At 39.2% G+C, this 21072-nt stretch overlaps 1 protein-coding gene across 2 annotated transcripts in view; it reads left to right on the forward strand.

The window, feature by feature from the left end:
* The window catches only part of ACER3 (alkaline ceramidase 3), a 165810-nt gene that overhangs the window by 20148 nt on the left and 124590 nt on the right, over nt 1-21072 (forward strand). Inside the window, exon 1 of one of the 2 annotated variants that reach the window (XM_049652614.1) lies at nt 18674-18793. The exons of the other annotated variant lie outside the window; for it this stretch is intronic. The gene's annotated coding sequence lies outside the window, so the exon portion shown is untranslated. Of the gene's footprint in view, nt 1-18673; nt 18794-21072 lie in introns of those variants that run through there. 2 annotated transcript variants of the gene reach the window in all.

Raw genomic sequence — 21072 nt, forward strand, 5'->3', positions numbered from 1 at the left:
ATCAATTCAGGTAACCAGTAGTATGCCTTCATCATGATTGATTAAAACAGAACCTTTTTCCAGACTGAACTACAAAGTCAGAACTTTTTTTCTTTTAAGTTTATTTATTTGAGTAATCTCTACCCCTAACATGGGGCTTGAACTCATGACCCCAAGATCAAGGGTTGCATGCTTTTCCAACTGAGCCAGCCTGGTGCCCCTAAAACCAGAACTTTTAAAGTCCGGTGTCACTGAAGGCTGATTGCATCATCATCATTCACTGATTTCAAGGCATTGTGAATATACAAAGTGTTCAACAAATATTTACTAAATACCTACTATAGGTATATTACTTTGCAATGATGTATGTTCCCAATTTATGTGCTAGGTAAGGTATAAATTTTAAAATGCAAAAAGGTGACTAGCACAAAAGATAAATGATTCATTTCAGCAGTGAACAAATTGTCTTAAGACAGTATCATTTCTTTAACCATATGGATCATGAATGAATAAATTCTATAGAGGTTGAGGTAAGTCTAGTATAGTTGCCAGAATTACATGGTTTGCTTGTCTCTTAAGAATTATTAGTATATGGGAATGCAACTCTGGAAAACAGTTTGGAGGTTCCTCATAAAACTAAAAATAGAACTACCCTACGACCCAGCAACTGCACTACTAGGCATTTATCCATGGGATACAGGTGTGCTGTTTCAAAGGGACACATGCACCCCCATGTTTATAGCAGCACTATCGACAGTAGCCAAAGTATGGAAAGAGCCCAAATGTCCATCAGTGGATGAATGCTAAAGAAGAAGTGGTGTATCTATACAATGGAGTATTACTCAGCAATCAAAAAGAATGAAATTTTACCATTTGCAACTACGTAGATGGAACTGGAGGGTATTATGCTAAGTCAGTCAGAGAAAGACAAAAATCATATGACTTCCCTCATATGAGGACTTTAAGAGACAAAACAGATGAACATAAGGGAAGGGAAACAAAAATATAAAAACAGGGAGGGGGACAAAACAGAAGAGACTCATAAATGTGGGGAACAAACTGAGGGTTGCTGGAGGGGTTGTGGGAGGGGGGTTGGGCTAAATGGGTAAGGGGCACTAAGGAATCTACTCCTGAAATCATTGTTGCACTATATGCTAACTAATTTGGATGTAAATTTTAAAAAATAAAATAAAAAAAAAAAGAATTATTAGCATAGACCAACACTCATGATTGTGTCTCTCTCTCTTTTTTTTTAATGTTTATTTATTTTTGAGAGAGACACAGAATGCGAGTGGGTTAGGGGCAGAGAGAGAGGGAGACAGAGAATCGGAAGCAGGCTCCAAGCTGTCAGCACAGGGCCCGACGCGGGGCACGAACTCACAGGCTGTGGGATCATGACCTGAGCTGAAGTTGGACACCCAATGAACTGAGCCACCAAGGTGCCCCAGTTGTATCTCTTTTATTCTCTTTCTTTTTCCATGATGTGGTGGTAGGAATACAGCTTGTTAAAGAGAAATGAGATTGAATCTAGATATTCCCACTTGGGAGCTATATGACACTGGGCAGATTCCTTAATCTTGCTATAGCTCAATTTGCTGATATGTAAAATAAGGATAAGACCTAGATCACAAAGTGATATTTTATTTTAGAAAGATTATGTAAATAATGCCACTAGTAGGTTCCAGGCGTATAAACTCAATAGATGTTAGTACTCTCCTGCTTTATATTTTTTCTTTTATTATCTAATTTGTGTGATTTTTTTTCACAGTTTCATGCTCTTTTTTTAAATAAAATAAAAATCAGCTTTAAAAATAAAAAGTTAGTGTTTAGATTAAAGGTTATGGAAAAGACCGCGGAAATATTCCAGTTATATGTGTGTGTGGGTGTAACAGTTGCTGTTCTAGTTGGATCACAGAGAAACTTTTGTTTGCTACATGGGACACTTGTCTTGGCTGACCTATCTCATTTTCTCTGCTTTTCTTTAAAGCAGTTTTTTTAGACCTTTTAGGAGCTGACACTTGGGCAGTGAGTATCCTGAAAAAAGTCTTCCAGTGGAACTTGGCCCATAGTTATTTGGATAGAATTAGAACGGTTCATTTGAGAGATTTGGGAATTTAAAAAATGTTTTAAAAACTTGTATTTTATAATCTTTAATTTTTTCCTCACTGCTTAAAAATTTGATTTAAATTAAACACTATGTAAGGCTTTAAGTTAAATGAAATACATTCATAAACTTATATTTTACTTAATATGTTCTATTGGAACAAGTAGTTGCTTATAGTGTTAAAGAATGAAATACTGCTAAACATTAACAACTAATTATATATTTTCAAAAACAATTCCACAACTCATAGCTTTTCATGTTTAGAAAATACGTGTCTCAATAATTTGTTTTCATTATTCATATTGATCTGGAAGCTGATTAAAATAAATGAATTTTTTTAAAAGTTTATTTATATATTTTGAGAGAGAGAGAGCATGAACAAGTGTGCAAGCAGGGGAGGGACAGTGAGAGGGAGAGCGAATCCCAAGCAGGCTTGTACTGTCAACGCAAAGCCTGATGCTGGGCTTGATCCCATGCACCGTGAAATCAAGCCAAAATCAAGAGTCGGATGTTGAACTGATTGAGCCATCCAGGCGCCCAAGAAATGGATTATTTTTAATTTCATTTTCCAGAAAACTGCTTGAAATTACCAGGAGGTTAAAGATAAGTAATTTAATAAATATTTAAGAAACATATTTATAACCATCAATTAGAAAGAGAATAAAGTTACTAAGATATTTAAATTACTTTATTTTACTTTAAAATTTCAATTGTTAATTATTATGATAAAATGAGAAAACATTTTACTTAATTATTTTTATTTTGTGGATTTTTTTTAAACAAAATGAAATAGGACATTTCTATCCAAATCAGTGTAAGAATAAAAGAAATAGTTTATAAAGTAGAAAAAATCAGGTTATTAGTACCCTTGCATTTGAATCCTATCTGTCTTCTACAGGCTGTGTGATCTTGTATATATTAGGGCAGATTACTTAATTTTGATTTCATTTTATTTAGCTGTGAAGTTTGATTAAAAAAATATCTTACAGATTTGTTTTGAGGATCAAGTTAGACAAAGTAATGACCTTATGCAATCTAAAGTACCATATAAAATATTTGTTAATGACTTCCTTAAGAATTCAGGATATCAGGGGCACCTGGGTGGCTCAGTCGGTTAAGCGTCCAACTTCGGCTCAGGTCATGATCTCACGGTCTGTGAGTTCAAGCCCCGCGTCAGGCTCTGTGCTGACAGCTCAGAGCCTGGAGCCTGTTTCAGATTCTGTGTCTCCCTCTCTCTCTGACCCTCCCCCATTCATACTCTGTCTCTGTCTCAAAAATAAATAAACATTAAAAAAAAAAAAGAATTCAGGATATCAGATTAAGCAGTTAAATTCAAACTTTCTTTTCATCTATGAACTGAAAAAGCGTTCATTTTTCTCTTTTAAAATGTCTCGTTTTTTGCTATAATTAAGCTCCACCTAACACAGTATCTAAGGCCTATAATAGGTGCTCATATAATTGTGGAGTGAAGGAATGAATATGTTCAACCTCTTGTTATCTTGGGAGGCAGCCTATTTTAATTCACAGACCTATACCCTTAGGCTTGAGTCCCGTTCTGCCCCTTACTGGTTGAGCAAATGTGGATAAGTCATTTAGTCTTTTGACTCTGAGTTTCTCTAGTCTACTCCTTAACAGGGTTACTTTGGGAATCTATTGTTAGTGTATGTGAAAGTATTTATAAACTAAAAAGTAGTATAAAATTTAGAAATTTTTATTTTATTAAGATTGACAGGGATATGAGCTGAGTCATATGGCTTATTTTTACATTCATGGAAGTGTACAGAAAATAGTATTGCAAAGATTTCACAAATTTGGGTGTTCAAAAGAACTCATGTCTCCATAGAGCACATTCACCTAAGGTTTTTTTATTTAAACGTAAAGGATCTTGTTTAGTAAGAGAAAGAGCGGACAAGCGTTAAGGATGTGGGGGACATTACGGGGAAACTCTAGGATTCTAATTTGTACATAGGTCTATTTCATCCCTGGATGAAACCACCAAGATTTGTGTGATAAATCTTGGGTTGAGGAGAACTCAAGGCTGAAGTTCCCAGTGGGGTATTTTTATGTTGCTCTGGTTGTGTAGTCAAGCCAGGCTGGCTAACCAGTTCTATCGTGTGAAAACCTATTAGTAAACAAACACCAAGGGAGTTTTGGACTTTATTTATTTATTTAGAAATGTTTATTTGTTGAGGGGGAGGAGGGGCAGAGAGAATGGGAGAGAGAGAATCCCAAGCAGGCTCCACACTCAGCGCAGAGCTGGACAAGGGGTTTGATCTCACGACTGCAAGATCATGACTGAAGCTGATATCAAGAGTCAGATGCTCAACCAACTGAGCCACCCAGGCACCCTGAGTTTTGAACTTTAAACAGCACATCATAAGGGTGCCTGGGTGGCTCAGTCGTTGAGTGTCCCATCATGGTCTCGCTGTTCATGAGTTCGAGCCCCGTATAGGGCTCTGTGCTAACAAACAGCTCAGAGCCTGGAGCCTGCTTCAGATTCTGTGTCTCCCTCTCTCTCTCCCTCTCTTTCTCCCCATCCCCTGCTCATGCTCTGTTTCTGTCTGTCTCTCTCAAAAAAAAAAATGTTAAAAAAAAATTTTTTTAAACAACACATCCTAAATCTAATTGACCTTATCATGTTCAAGAGCCAGAAATTCAGATGTCCCCAGAGATGAAGATCAAGTTTTCTCAGTCTAGCTGTAAATTGATCCTACCCTACACAATTTTATTTATTTATGTATTAAAAAAATTTTTTTTTGTAATGTGTATTTATTTCTGAGGCAGAGAGAGACAGCATGAGTGGGGAAGGGGCAGAGAGAGAGGGAGACACAGAATCCAAAGCAGGCTCCAAGCTCCTAGCTGTCAGCACTGAGCCCGACGTGGGGCTTGAACTCACAAACCGTGAGATCATGACCTGAGCCGAAGTCAGTCGCTCAACCGACTGAGCCACCCAGGCACCCCTACACAATTACATTTAGAGCACCTACTGTGCACAATATATATACTATGCCTTTGAAATACCAAGAGGATTAAGGCATCATCCTTGACAACTAGAAAGATCAGAGATTAGTGAAGAAAAAAATAGAAAGTCAACAAAAGTGATATTGGCAGCTGGAGTAATAAGCCGCTAACTCTGTCCAGGTGTCTAGGTGGTTTCCTGCTTGCTTATTTAAGGCTTCACTGAGGATGTAACAATTTAGATGGCTTTGCATGGTGGGAAGAATTTTGCCAATTTCTAGTGCAAGTGCCTGGCCAAGTAGGCATTCAGAATATTTGATATATTTAATTATAATATTTATGCAACTATAGTAAGGGATAGTATATTCAAATCCATATATGATGAAAGTACAAAGCTTGTCTGGAGAACAGATGATCTAATGTGGCTATGCAAAGAATTCATGGTGATAATAGCAAAGTGATTTAGGAACAAATTATTAAAGCTCTTGGGGTACCTGGCTGGTTCAGTCACAAGAGCATGCAACTCTTGATCTCAGGGTCATGAGTTTGAGCCCCACCTTGGGTGTAGAGATTACTAAAAAAATAAATAAACTTAAAAAAATTAAAAAGCTCTTAGATGACATCTTAGTTTCAATTTTATCAAATAACAGGATATCCTATAGACCAGCAGTTCTTCAACAGTTTGGTTTTGAAACCCCTTACACTCTGCAAACTTAATTGGGGTCATCATAGAACTTTTTCCTTTTTAATTAATTTATTTTTTAATGTTTATTTATTTTTGAGAGAGAGAGAGAGAGTGCGAGCAGGGGAGGGGCAGAGAGAGAGGGAGACAGAATCTGAAGCAGGCTCCAGGCTCTCAGCTGTCAGCATAGAGCCTGACACGGGGCTCGAACTCATGAACTGTGAGATCATGACCTGAACTGAAGTCAGACGCTTAACCGACTGAGCCACCCAGGCATCCCTAGAACTTTAAAAGAATTTTTTTTTTACTGCTTATTTATTTTTGAGGGAGGGAGAGAGAGAGACAGAGAGGGAGAGAGAGAGACAGAGAGGGAGAGAGAATGTGAGTGGGGGGAAGGGCAGAGAGTGAGGGAGACACAGAATCTGAAGCAGTCTCCAGGCTTTGAGCTGTCAACACAGAACCTGATGTGGGACTGGAACTCATGAACCATGAGATCATGACTTGAGCAGAAGTCGGACATTTACCGACTGAGCCACCCAGCTGCCCCTAGAACTTTTTAATATAAGTTATACCTACCAATATTTCCATATTAGAAATAAACATAATTGGTTCACTTTTCTAACCATAGCTGCAAGCTGTTTTTTTTTAATTAATGAATTAATTAATTTTTAAAATTCTGTGAATGTATAGTTCAGGTATCTGCCAGAGACTTGGATAGAGCTCATACATTGAATATTTGGATTCCTCTTTTCTGGCACCTTCCCATCTGAGTTTTTCCCCTTACCTTCAGGTGGCAGTGGTTGCCCTGGATTCTCTCTCTCTCTCTCCCTCTCTCTCTGTTCCTACCCTATTTGTGCTCTCTCTCTCTTATACTTAAAAAAAAAAATTGTTAATTGAAACTGGCTTTTTTTTTTTAATATTGTGAATGTATGGTGATGGGGAAGAATATAATGACTGTAGTGTTGTTTGGTTGCTACTGCCTTGATTTGTGCAAAGATGCCAGCATTTGTTCCTGCAATTGCTTTTGTACCATCAGTGTGTGAAAAGTAAGGGAGGTGATTCATTTTCAGAAATAGCAAATAAAAGCTGTGCTGTCTAATTAACAATAGATTGACAGTCTATTGGAAATATGTATGAACCTCCCCCACCCCCAAAGGAGTGCCAAACCCTTAGACACTTCACTTCCTGGTTCTGGTTCTTCTCCTCTCCTTTTCTCAGTCTTATTTCTGCAGGCCTTGCAATGAGCATGCGCCAAAGAACAAAGGGAGGAGGGGCTGAACGTCTCTGTGTCACCTCAGGGAATGTACATTTGTTCCACTCAGACTACTTTTTGCCTTACATGGGCATAGGTGAAGTCCTGGTATGGCTGTAACTTCTGTAGTACTCAGCCAATGAGGAATCTGGAGAGGGGCTTGCATGCTAGGAGATAAATTGTCTGCTGTAACTGCCCTGAGTGTGCCTGTCCAGCAGACACATGCTTTTGTAAGAACATTTATTAAAAGCTTGCTTCACTGTGCTCCGAGTCTCTGCATCCCTCCTTTGATTGGGTCGGTGGGTTTATTTCTAACAAATTTGGGGGCTCATCTGGGATTCACCTTGACCCACCGGGTCCAGGTCCTCCTGTAGGAGGGGAGATGCATCCCACCTCAGTTTAGGTGGCCTTTCTGTGGAAGGGCCACTGGTCACTGTGTTGTGGGATCCGTGGAGCTCAACGCTTTTTACCTTTGGGGACAAAAGAAGTGAAAAGATAGGCACTCTGGTGACCCTATAACTGTGCACTGACCAAGGTAGGAAAATTGGACTATAAGTACTGCCTTGGCGGTTGGGAAATCCTCAGAGGCTGAGTGTGTGTGACTGAGATGTATCCTAGATATGAAGCGAATGCTGAGTCTCAATCCATGGTTCTCTTCTCCCAAGAGGAAAACAGATGGAGACAGATGAAGTGGGTTCTGGAGAGTGCAAGAAACCTCCATTAAGGGTGGTTGAGTGCCCCAGGGAAACTCAGGAGCAGGAACTAGCCTGGTTGAGGATGGGGAGCAAAAATTCTAGGGGTAAGGGAAGAAACACCCAGAAAGAGGCGGGTTCTCTTCAGATTGTCCCAGATAGTAGGCTGGGGTGAATGTTAGAGTACTGGGAAGATGCTCCTTGTCTACTGGTTTGTATCTGAATCTCAGGAGGGAACTGGAACAATGTAAAAAGGACATGGAGAGCTTCCCTCTTCCTTCTGGGGGCTCAGGAAAGGGTTCTCAGCAATTCCCATTAAGGGAGGTCCCTTTGGGACAGGGAGAAATTGGCTTTGTCAATGCCCCCCTTACCATACAAGGTGGGGAATTTCAAGAAGGAAATAAACCACTGTTGGAAGATCCACTGGGCTTGGCAGATCAGGTTGATCAGTTTTTAGGACCTAATATTCTTGGGCTGAGCTGATGCCTATCATGAATATCTTATTTACTAGAGAGGAAAGAGAAATGATCAGAAGGGCTGCAGTGTCTATTTGGGAGAGAGAGCACCCACCCAGCCAGGGTGTTCAGCTGGCTGAACAAAAGTTTCCCAACATAGACCCTGATTGGGACAATAATGATCCTGGGAGCAGGGTTAGGATGCAGGACTTAAGAGAGCTAATAATCAAAGGGATCAGGGAATCAGCTCCAAGATAACAGAATGTTACCAAGGCTTTTGAGATACAGCAAGAGAAGGAGAAAACCCCAACTGTTTTCTTACAGAGGCTTAGGGATCAGATGAGGAAATATTCAGGCCTACATCCATAGGACCTAGTGGGGTTTTGTCACTAGAAGTTGGCCTGATATTGCCAGAAAGTTACAGAAGATGGATGGATGGAATGAGAAGCAGATAGAAGAATTGCTCAGGGAAGCACAAAAGATATTTGTAAAGAGGGATGAGGAGACACAAAAACAGAAGGAAAAGATTATGGTAACTACTGTGGAGAAGATGATTGAAAGGAAAGGGAGAAATAGAGGAACTGGGGTGGGGGGAAATGGTGAGGAAAACAAAGGCAAGAGAAATGTAGCTGAAATAAATTTCCTTACAGCTTGCAGCCCATGGATAGACACCTGAAACATGCAGAGCTGTGACCTTCCTGGAGAAACTCATGGCTGCCTTAATGCCTTAATGTTTTTGTTTTATTACCTAGGTTTACTAAAGGTCAAATAAGTTCATGTTATCTCTGTTGCAATTTGTTAGCAAAAAGACCCTTAAAATGATGGCTCGTTCTATCTCAAAAGTTTTCGTGGGTGGATAATTGTTAAGATAGCTTACTTTAAAGTTTTGCTTGCACAATAAATGAGATTAAATTCATTGGATACCTAATGAGATAAAATGCTAAAGCATTGATTACTAAATATTGATTTATGCTTTTAACTTCTTATTGCAGAGAAACTAAGGCTATTTGAGTCTGTTTGTAAACATACTTTGTGCTTAATAGATTCATAAATTTGCCATCTAAAGAATAATGATGTAACAGTTCACAATTTGTACCTACTTAGTTTTCACTGGAGAATAAGGTTTTTAAGAGTTAAAATGCTGCTAAATGCAGTTAAGGCTGATGGAAATAAGGAAAACAACTGTGTGTGTAAAAGTAGATATGTAAAAAAATACATTAGAAAACTGGAAATACATTTTTGTTAAAGGTAAAAGAAAATAATTTTGTCCTAAGTGAGACTGGTTGGTTAGAGAGGGATGGCTTAGGGCAAAATCTAAATGTAAAGGCAAGTTGTAGAAAGTTTGTGAAGGGAAATCTATGGAAAGGAATTTTATGTGTGGCCAGATGGACTAAGGTTAAAACGAATGGATTTTGGGGCACCTGGGTGGCTCAGTGGGTTGAGCATCCGACTTCGGCTCAGGTCACAATCTCGTGGTCCGTGAGTTCGAGCCCCGCGTTGGGCTCTGGGCTGATGGCTCGGAGCCTGGAGCCTGCTTCCGATTCTGTGTCTCCCTCTCTCTCTGCCTCTCCCCCGTTCATGCTCTGTCTCTCTGTCTCAAAAATAAATAAACGTTAAAAAAAAAAAAAAAGAATGGATTTTAAAAGCAGTGGTATAAGATTAAAATTCTCCTTGATTTTCTGTTAAAAAGACAAAGTTTTCTTGGATTGTTGGTCTGATTTTGATATAAAAAACAAAAGGTAAACAAAGTAATTTTTTTTTGTATTTTTTTTTTGCCTAAAAAGATGCAAAGAACTATGATTTTAACCAAAAGGGCAGAACGGTGCGCCCTTTTGAGTTGTTTTGCTCAAGCCTTGGTTGAAATTGCCCCTCCTTTGATCCAAAGGCTCGGGATACAATGGCGATGTCCTCGCTACTGTACTGTTTCTACAAGGCGGAGGAATGGATGCCTGTGCCGTATGAGCGATGGATGACTATGATATATGAAGGGCTTTTACTCGGATACATAGCAACCATTTTGCTACACTTAGCCCAGTGTATGCTAACTTGTACTGATCTAGATACTTTACAATGGTCACCCACATGTCTGGAACATATTTATGTGGGCATTGCTAAAAAAAAAAAAACTGGGGAATAGACCCGAACTTTGGTCCTTTTAGCTCCCCTCAGCGGCTGAGTTTATCCTTAGAAAAATGGTTTTTGCCAGCCCTTTAAAATACATTTGTAAGAGGAACAGTTTTATTATAATTGATATGTAAATTACCGCTGGGCCAAAATAAAATTAATGCTTCCCTTGACAACCAAAGGAATCTTGCTTGGTCACAGTCAACACCCCCAAAGTCCCGCAGATGGGAAGCGAAGGGGTAGGAGAAACAGGGAAGACCCGTCAGCTCTCAGAGGTAGGGTCAACCCTGAGTAAGAATGACTACTCCCAGCACCTGGAGAAACTGACAAGGAGTTTGGCTTCCAGTTGCATAGCCAGCCAAAACAAGGGACCAGGAGGAGATAAGGTTTCTCCAGGCCAACTATAAAGGATGCCTTTTCCTCTTTTTCCTATAAACGGACAATTCCTCAACCAAGGCCAATACTCCTTTGGGATGTATTCTGAAGAATTGAGATTGTTTTGATCCACAAACCCTAAAGAAAAAGCGACTCATTTTCTTTTGCACTGAGGCTTGGCCCTCATACAAATTGGAGGAGGAAACCTGGCCACCAGAAGGAAATATCAATTATAATACTATCCTACAATTGGACTTGTTTTGCAAATGTGAGGGGAAATGGGAAGAAGTCCCATTCATGGGACAATGTTCAGTGTTTTTGGGCCTTAAGAAAAAATTGACATAGGGGTGCCTGAGTGGCTCAGTCAGTTAAGCATCCAACTTTGCTCAGGTCATGATCTCACAGTTCGTGAGTTTGAGCCCTGCTTCAGGCTGTGTGCTGACAGCTGAGCCTGGAACCTGCTTCAGATTCTGTGTCTTTCTCTGCCCCTCTCCCACTTGTACCCTCCCCCTGCCTCAGAAATAATAAATTGATAAATTTGAATAAACTTAAAAAAAAGAAAAAAATCAAGATATATGTAAGCGCTGTAAGGTTGATCCTAGCTTACTGACAACCCTTTCCAAAGTCTAGCAATCAGGAAGGGAAACAATTCAGGGCCTCTTGCCTGTATCCAAAGCAGACCTAGAGAAGGAGGAAGAGAAGTCTTCCATGTCCACCCCCTCCCCCTTGGGTCCTTGATCTACATATCCAGACTTAAAAAAACGTGCACTTCTGTTCCCTGCTGCCCACCTTATCCAGGCCTGCCCCATAATGTAACACGCATGTTTCCCCTGCAAGAAGCTAGAGTGCTGGAAGGAGAAACACAGGGAGGCACCACCATAATAAGATTACAAGTATCTTTTTCATTGCAAGATTTAAGACAGGTAAAAGAATATCTAGGTAAATTTTCTGATGACCCAGATAAGTACATAGAGGCTTCTCAGAATATTAGGTATGTTTTTGAGTTGACCTGGAAAGATATAATGCTTTTGTTGAATCAGACTCTTAATGAGACAGAGAAGCATGGTGTTCTGTCAGCGGCTGAGAGATATGGGGATGAATAACTCCTTAATTATCATGGGACTGGAGGTCCTATTGGGAACTCCCAGTTCCCTACTGGGGGTTCAGGCAGTTCTGTCCCAAGATCCTATTTGGGACCATGATAATCCCATTGGGGAATGGTATCGGTGCTACTTTCAAGCTGGTGTTTTGGAGAAATTAAGGAGGTCTAAGATTAAACTCTTAAATTATGCTAAATTATCCACTATTTTACAGACACAGGACAAGAGCCTGTTGGCCTTCCTGGAAAGGTTAAGGTTAAATGTACAGCTATGTCCCCTTACACACCCCAAAGCTGAGACAATTCTAAAGGACAAATTTGTCAGTCAGCCCCAGGTATTCGAAGGAAGCCGCAGAAATTTGGCTGTTGGCCTGGAAAGGACCCTGGAGGAACTCTTACAAGCTGCCAAACATGTATATTACAACCAAGATCAAGAGGAGAATAAGGAACAGGAAAGGAGGCTTAAGAAAAAAAATCTTAGGCCTTAGCTGCAGCCTTATGTACTATGTCAGATCAGATTTCCTGACGTCCTGGTACCAAAGTGCCATTTATGTGGCCATTCAGGGCACTGGAAATGAGAATGTCTCCAGAGGGGACAACTGAAGTCGAAACCCCATAAGCCATGTCCTTTGTGTGGAGACAATCACTGGAAATCTGAATGCCCTTGGGTATCTCTATCTTCGAGGGCTCAGATGACCAGTGTCCCTGAAAGGGACTGACGGGCCTTGGGCTCTTACAGTGGCTCCCCTAAACCAACTACCTATATTGGAAACCCAGAGCCTCAGGTAACTCTGGATATAGAAGGAAAACTGATTAATTTCCTTCTTGACATGAGAGCCACCTTTTCTGTTCTCCTTTCCACTCCTAGCCAACTATCCAAATGCAGCATAACTATTAGAGGCATCTCCAGAAAACTTATGACTGAATTTTTCTCTCAGCCACTAGGGTGCATATGGGGAAACTTGATTTTTTCTTTTTCTTTTTTTGTTAATTCCAGAGAGACCGACTCCATTGCTAGAAAGAGAGATTATGACTAAATTAGGGACTATAGTGCTACTAGCTTCAGGACAGATAACAATTACCTAAATTTATAGTAATCTGGGTATTGAAGAATAATCTTCCCTTGAGATAAAATTAAATATGCCTCATGGAGTTGTTCCTATGGAAACTGGATGGCCAAAGGAAGATTTGAGGATTCAGAACCAAAAACTAGTTCATGTGCTTCATTATTCTTTTTTTTTTTTTTTCTTCAGTATATGAAGTTTATTGTCAGATTGGTTTCCATACAACACCCAGTACTCATCCCAAAAGGTGCCCTCCTCAATACCCATCCCCCACCCTCCCCTCCCTCCCACCCCCCATCAACCCTCAGTTTGTTCTCAGTTTTTAAGAGTCTCTTATGCTTTGGCTCGCTTCCACTCTAACCTCTTTTTTTTTTTTTTCCTTCCCCTCCCCCATGGGTTTCTGTTAAGTTTCTCAGGATCCACATAAGTGTGAAACCATATGGTATCTGTCTTTCTCTGTATGGCTTATTTCACTTAGCATCACACTCTCCAGTTCCATCCACGTTGCTACAAAAGGCCATATTTCATTCTTTCTCATTGCCACGTAGTATTCCATTGTGTATATAAACCACAATTTCTTTATCCATTCATCAGTTGATGGACATTTAGGTTCTTTCCATACATGTGCTTCATTATTCTAACCAACAATATCACAATATCCAAATAAATATGGAAGAGGGAGGAAAAACTATAGCTAAATTAAAAAAAAAAAAAAAAGTGACCAGACATGTCAGAGACTTTTTGGATGGCTACAAGGTGTTTTTTCTTCCTATGGTATGACTTCCTCCCTAGGAGGCATTGCATTCGGGGTATTTAAAAAAAATTTTTTTAAATGTTTTATTTATTTTTGAGAGAGAGAGACAACAGGGGAGGGTCAGAGAGAGGGGGAGACACAGAATCTGAAGCAGGCTCCAGGCTCTGAGCTGTCAGCACAGAACTGGATGCGGGGCTTGAACTCAAGAACTGTGAGATCATGACCTGAGCTGAAGTCGGACGCTCAACTGACTGAGCCACCCAGGTGCCCCTGCATTTGGAATATTAATACTTATTGGTCTAATTAGTTCTTTTTGTGTGTCATTGTAGAAGGCATTGCATATGCCAGAAAAACAAGACATCCAAGAAAATTTTGCTAGCCCAGATGTTCCAAATGCCCTCCCATTATTTTGGACCTCTGGATTGACCTCTGAACCTGTCCTGACTACCGTTCTCCTGTCATTATCCCCTTTCAGCAGGAAGCAATTAAGATGGGTTGTCATCCCAATTCCTAATGGCAGTTAGGAGTCATGTGTTCAGGGAATATGATAGGAAAATAGGATTCAATAGGCAGAGACGGAAAGGTTAGGACCTGAGGTCCCTGCGTGGGAAAAAAAAACCCCACATATTTTGGAACAATTCTGGGAGTGTCTGACCACAGCAAACCCCCTTGCCAAGAGGAACCTTGGGCATAAGTTTCCTCTTAAGAATGTAACAGACACCACCTACTGCCCTTCAGGTTTCCCTCAGGAATTTGACAAAAGACCGAACTAAAAGTAAGTAGTAGACCTTAGAATGTATGACCCACAAGGAATATATGGCCCTCGACCACCCCTCATACAATGGAATCAAGCCAATCAGGAATGGACAGTTCAGCACTGAGAGCTATCAAGCCAATAAGGGTAGGACCTGAGAGGGAACAACGGGGAAGAGAAATGGGGGCTGACCAGAGCCTTATAAAACAAATGTCTGTGCCTTATGCCCCAAATAAACTATTACTATTGGGAGATAAACCTGACTCTGAGGAGGGGAGCCACTACTTGCTGACATGTTTAAGTGAGACCTCAAAAATAAAGGAAATATAAATGAAAATAGAATCAACTTAAAAAAGGAGAATGATTGTGGGAAGTAAAGGAGATGATTCATTTTCAGAAATAGCAAATAAAAGCTGTGCTGTCTAATTAACAATAGGTTTACAACCTATTGGAAATATATACCATCCCCCCCTCCCCACCCAATGGAGTCCAAAACCTTTAGATACTTCACTTCCTGGTTCTTCTTCCTCTCTCTGTTTCACGGGCTTATTTTCCCAGGCTTTGTAATGAGCATGCTCCAAAGAACAAAAGGAGGAGGGGCTGAAAGTCTGCATCACCTCAGGGAATGTACATTTGTTCCAGTCAAATGTACTGGAAAGTACAGAAATGTACTTTCTGCCTTATATGGGTATAGGTGAGGTCCTGGTAAGGCTGTAATCTCTGTAGTACTCGTCCAGTGAGGAATCAGGGGAGGGGCTTGCATGCTAGGAGATAAATTGTCTGCTGTAACTGCCCTGAGTGTACCTGTCCATCAGACATGCACTTTTGCAAGAATGTTGGTTAAAACTTCACTGTGCTCCAAGTCTCTGCATCACTCCTTTGATTGGGTCAATGGGCTTATTTCTAACAAGTACAAATGTCCATGCAGTTAATAAGGTAATGAATTCTTAGAATTATGAAAATAATTAACCTCCACAAACCACAGTTTGAGAAATGTCGCTCTAGCCTACTAAAAAAGATTTGTCCACTCGTACATAGTCTTTATCATTTCACTTTTTGGAGGCTGCTTCTTTGCAGAGGGGTTTTAATAGAATATATTTTGGCAGGAAGTAAGAAGATATAATTATTTGTTGCAGAAAATGGGCCCTACCCTGTGCACAGACATATTTAAAATCCTCATGGGTAGGGTGTCTGGGTGGCTCAGTCAGTTAAGTGGCTGATTCCGCTCAGGTTGTGATCTCCACAGCTTGTGAGTTTGAGTCCCATCTTGAGCTCTGTACTGACAGCTCGGATCCTGGAGCCTTCTTTAGATTCTATGTCTCCCTGTCTTGCTGTCCCTCCCTCACTCATACTCTGTCTCTCTCAAAAATAATGAATAAACATTAAAAATAAAATAAAATCCTTATGGGTGACCTCCCTACCACTGCTAAATAGTTTTATGTACTTCCTCTTTTATTTATTTTTCAACAATTAAATCTTATGAATTCTTTATGTTCTAGGCAGCAGGGAAGATTTAAATTCTGAGAACTCAGGACAAGATTTCAAGGAGGCATACAGCATAGGGAATATAGTCAATAATATTGTAATATATTTATCATGGTAAGCATTCCATAATGTATAAAACTTTTGAATCACTGTGTTATACACCTGAAACTAACTTAACATCATATATTGACTGTACTTCAAAATTAAAAAAAAAAAAAAGATTTTAAAGAGGAAGCACTATTTGTTAAAGAATATACAGATTCCTAGGGAAAAATTAGTTCATTTTTTGATCTTCTGGTAATATTAAAAACAACAATATTAATATAGCAGCTCATTTATTGGCACTTACTATCTGCCAACCACCATCCTGAGCACCTTATTGTAATGAAAAATCTGTTTTGGAAATATTCATGGTAGTGGCCCTGCATATTTAAAGTTATTTTCTTCTTTCTTCTATGGAAAGGAAGTGGGTAACTTTCTTAACACTTTTGACATTTTATTTTTCAGCAAAGTAATAAATACACATTTATATGCTTTTGGTTGCCTTTTGCATAACCAATTGGGAATAACAATTAGGAATATATTCATTCATCATAGAAAACTCTTGAATTAGTCATTCATGCCTTCTCTTCCCTCTTTCCCATTTTGCAGCCATCTTAGTTCAATCCCTCATCATCATTTATTTGGATTATTGCAGTAATATCTTATTTGTCCCCTCCCTAGTACATCTATTCTATCAAGCTTATCTTTAAGTTACTTCAGTTAAGATTACTTACTTAAAGTTACTCGTTTCTGTCATTCCTCTTCATCACTTGCTCAACATTTGCTGTCTGGAATAGAGTTCAAACTTTGCGTAATTTGGTGAGGACATCATAGACACGTTATCCATGCTTATCTTAGTTCCAGTTTATCAAAGTAGCTGTGTCTCTTGACACAACTTGCCCCCTAGACATAATAAAAGTTACTTGTCATGGTTTCCTAGGTACACCATGTTCTTTCTTGCTTCTGCACATTTGTGTGTTATCTCTGCCTTGAAAATTGTTCTCTACAGTTGCCTAATTCCTATTCACCCTTTAAGGCACTCTCAGATACTATCTCTTCTGGGAAGTTTTCATCAATTATGCGAAGCTAAGGGTTAATGAATTGATACCATTTTCTGTGAAAGTCCATTCTGGTATGTTGTATATATGTATTTATTATTTTGAGAGAGAGTGAACGTGAGTGGGGGGCTCGCAGAGAGAGAGAGAGAGAGAGGGAGAGAGAGAATCCCAAGCAGGCTCCGTGCTGCTTAACCAACTGAGTCACCCAGACACCCCATGTATTTTTTTTTTAATTGATGTTATGTTCATATGGATTTTCTTTGCGGAAACAGCTTTTCATGTTTTTATTAGAAAGTAATTAATTTCTTATTGTAGAACATTTTGAATCAGCCAGCAAACATTGACTGATTGCTTTCCATATGCCAAGCACAATGTTAAGCCTGGGAGAAAGAGTGGTAAAATTTTCATGAAGTGCGTAGTTTAGACTTGGTGAAGTACTTAAATAAATGGTTCAACTCTTTAAAATGTTGTGAAGAGAAATATAGAAAATACACAGAAGCAGAAAAAGAAAATGAAAAGCAACAGTAATCACTCTGCCATAGAACTGTATTACAAAATGAAATGTAAACGTCAGACCTGGCCCATGCAGGCCCATGAGGCACAATCGAACTGCATAGGCGGTGGCTTAGATTCCGTGGTACCAACTCCTGCATCTCGACCTCACCCTCAACCCACACCTGTGGCCTCGTGGAAAGTTTCTTATAACCAATTAATTTGTTTGCTGTATGTCCTCCACACTTTCTTTTTCCCTCTTTCTATATGCACACACACATATTTTTTTAAGTAAAAATATATGACTGTTCCTTATGTAATATTTTGTGGCTTTATTTTTCTCAGTGAATATGATGAATACTTCCATGTCTTTGAAAAGTTATTTAGAAGATAAAATTTATTTTTATTCTCTGAGCCTACTTTAAATTAAAATATATTGAACCTATGTTTATTTCTCTATCAAAAGTAAAAAAAATATTTGTTGACTCCCCTCATGTAGAAGAATACATTGAATATGCATTGTTCTTTTATTTTTTCTTACTTTACTCTTTTTTTTTTTTTAAACCTCATAAAAGTGAAGTGGCCCTGAAATACGGCAGTGATAGTGAGAATGAATATAAGGGAACTCTATTCTAGTAAACATTCCCATCCGTTGCTCATTGCTCTGCTGCCTCCCATGATCACTCAGGACTCTTTTCCGTCTCTTTCCTCTTTTCCTTTTCTTCTTCCCCGACTAGGAAGACTGTTCTATATGCATATAAAGCAATGAGCAAGATGCTTATATAAATGTCTGTAAAGAAAGATGTTCACTGAAATATCGTTTAATAAAAAACCAAAAACCTAGAATGTCCAGTGGTATGGGAATAGATAAATAAAATTTGGTATATTCCAATGAAAGCATACTATATACCAGTTGAAAGAAATGAACTAGTGTAATTATCTAATGGAACTCTCAATTGTAATTTTTATTTATAGGAACTTTTTACAGAATAATATATACACAGTTATCCCATTTAGATAAAAATAAAACAAAACTATGTTTATGGATATACATATATGTAAAATAATTTTTAAGTGAATTACAATTATGCATCCAAATTAACACTAGCCATTATCTCTGGAAATGTGTGAAGGGGAATTGGACTGGAGAGATAGGTGACTTTGATTGTATCGGTAATAGTTCATTTATTTTATTAAAATAAAAGGTGTGGGAGTGCCTGGTTGGCTCAATTGGAAGAGCATCCAACTCTTGATCTGAATTTCTTTTTCTTTCGTTTTTGTCAACTGTTCCTACAGGAGGAGTGGATCAGTGTAATCAGTCAATAACTGGGATGTTAGACAGCCAGTTTAATATCCCAGTTATTTAAAGCTTCTCCGACCACTTTAAAGATACCTCCTCTCCCACAATGGTGATATATTCTAAGGTACAAATTCAGGAAGTAAACATTCTTTATGACAGATTGGGCCAAATATCAGTTCTTAGGAGAAATACCAATATACTCTGTCTGGCAACTTTTGTATTGTTACATGGTTATTATTTCTGCACTTGAAAGTGTTCTGTAAATTACAACTCATTGGACACCATATCAAAGAGTTTATTGTGAAACCTGTGTTATTTAGCTAATTTTTTTTCTTCCAAATTTTTCTTTAAATTCTAGTTAGTTAACATATAGTGTGACACTAGTTTCAGGTATAGAATTTAGTGATTCAGCACTTCGATACGACACCTGGTGCTCATCACAAATGCCCTCCTTAATCCCCATCACCTGTTCCACCCATCTTCCCCCCCCCCCCCCAACCACCTCCTCTCTGGTAATCATCAGTTTGTTCTCTATAATTAAGAGACTGTTTCTTGGTTTTCCCATGTTCATTTGTTTTGCTTCTTAAATTCCACATGTGAGTGAAATCCTATGGTGTTTGTCTTTCTCCAACTGACTTCTTTGACTTAGCATTAGACTCTGTATTTCCACTCCACATCATTGCAAATGGCACGATTTCATTCTTTGTATGGCTGAGTAATGTTCCATTGTATATATATACTACATCTTCTTTCTATATTCATCAATTGATTGACATTTGGGCTCTTTGCATAATTTGGCTATTGTTGATAATGCTGGTATATGAACATTGGGATGCATGTGTCCTTTCAAATTAGTATTTTTGTATCCTTTGGGTAAATACCTAGTAGTACAATTGCTAGGTCTTAGGGTAATTCTGTTTTTGAGCAGCCTCCATGCTGTTTTCCACAGTGGTTGCACCTGTTTGCATTCCCAGCAGCAGTGTAAGAGGGTTCCCTTTTCTCTGCATCCTCACCAACACTTGTTGTTTCCTGTATTGTTAATAGAGAATTTTTGTTTTGTTTTTTAACGTTTATTTATTTTTGAGACAGAGAGAGACAGAGCATGAACAGGGGAGGGGCAGAGAGAGAGGGAGACACAGAATCTGAAACAGGCTCCAGGCTCTGAGCTGTCAGCACAGAGCCCGACGCGGGGCTCGAACTCATGGACTGTGAGATCATGACCTGAGCCGAAGTCAGACACTCAACCGACCAAGCCACCCAGGCGCCCCGCGAATTTGTTTTTAGTGGACATGCTCTTGGTGCATTTAATATCTCTGTTTCTTTGTTTGCCTCTTTTATATTTTTGGGAGCAAAGACAACTGTTAAACTCATGTAGACATTGTATAAGGCACATGTAGGTGACTTTCTTATATGCTTTTGTTTTCACCTTGAATTTTAACTGTTCAGATTTATAAGGCTATTATTTATTTATTTATTTATTTAATTTTATTTTGAGAGAGAGAGAGAGTAGGGTAGGGGCAGAGAGAATCCCAAGCAGATTCCATGCCTGACGTGGGTCTCGATTCCACGACTGTGAAATCATGACCTGAGCTGAAATCAAGAGTCAGGTGTTTAAGTGACTGAGCCACCCGGGCACCGCTGGGCATACACTGTTTTTCTATTCATAAAAAAAAAAAAAATGGCTATTTTTAGAGCTGGAAGGTCATTTTATAGTTCCTAAGATTACTCTCTACAGTCTCTGCTACCATATGGTGTTTAATATCTGCTACTATCTGCCCATCTGCCTTTTTCTTCTTTCTCTATAAAACAGCTTTCTCTGCTTCATTATATACTTGGCCTAAATACGGATGGCTTGGCTTTAGCTTTACACCACCTTCCGGTATGCGTGCTTAAAAGTGTGTCATTTTTATTTGCATCCTGATTTTCCAGACAATGTCTGGAATTAGTGTGAGATTTGTTGAGGGGGTAAGGGAACGGGGAAGATCTTATAACTTGCCACCTCCTCCAGCAGGAGCTAAGGAGCCAACTCTAAAAGGAAGCTGGGCAATTTCTCTAAGAGGAGATTTCTACTCCTGGAAATTCATCCTGTGAACTTAGTAAAATGAATAAATAAGTATGTTCAAGGATGTTGTATTGGCTTGAATAGTGTCTCCCCAAAATTCATGTCTACCTGGAACCACAGAATGTGACCTATTTCCTTTTGGAAATAGGGTCTTTGTAGATACAATTTAAAGATCTTGAGATGAAGTCATGCTGGATTTAGGGTGGGTCCTAAGTCCAATGACTGATATCTTTATAAGAAGAAGAAAACAGGGGTGCCTGCATTACTCAGTTGCTTAAGCATCTGACTCTTGATCTTGACTCAGGTTGTGATCTCATGGTTCATGAGTTCAAGCCCCGCGT

This window comes from Panthera uncia, chromosome D1 (assembly GCF_023721935.1).
Source record: "Panthera uncia isolate 11264 chromosome D1, Puncia_PCG_1.0, whole genome shotgun sequence".
NCBI classification, from domain to species: Eukaryota; Metazoa; Chordata; class Mammalia; order Carnivora; family Felidae; genus Panthera; species Panthera uncia.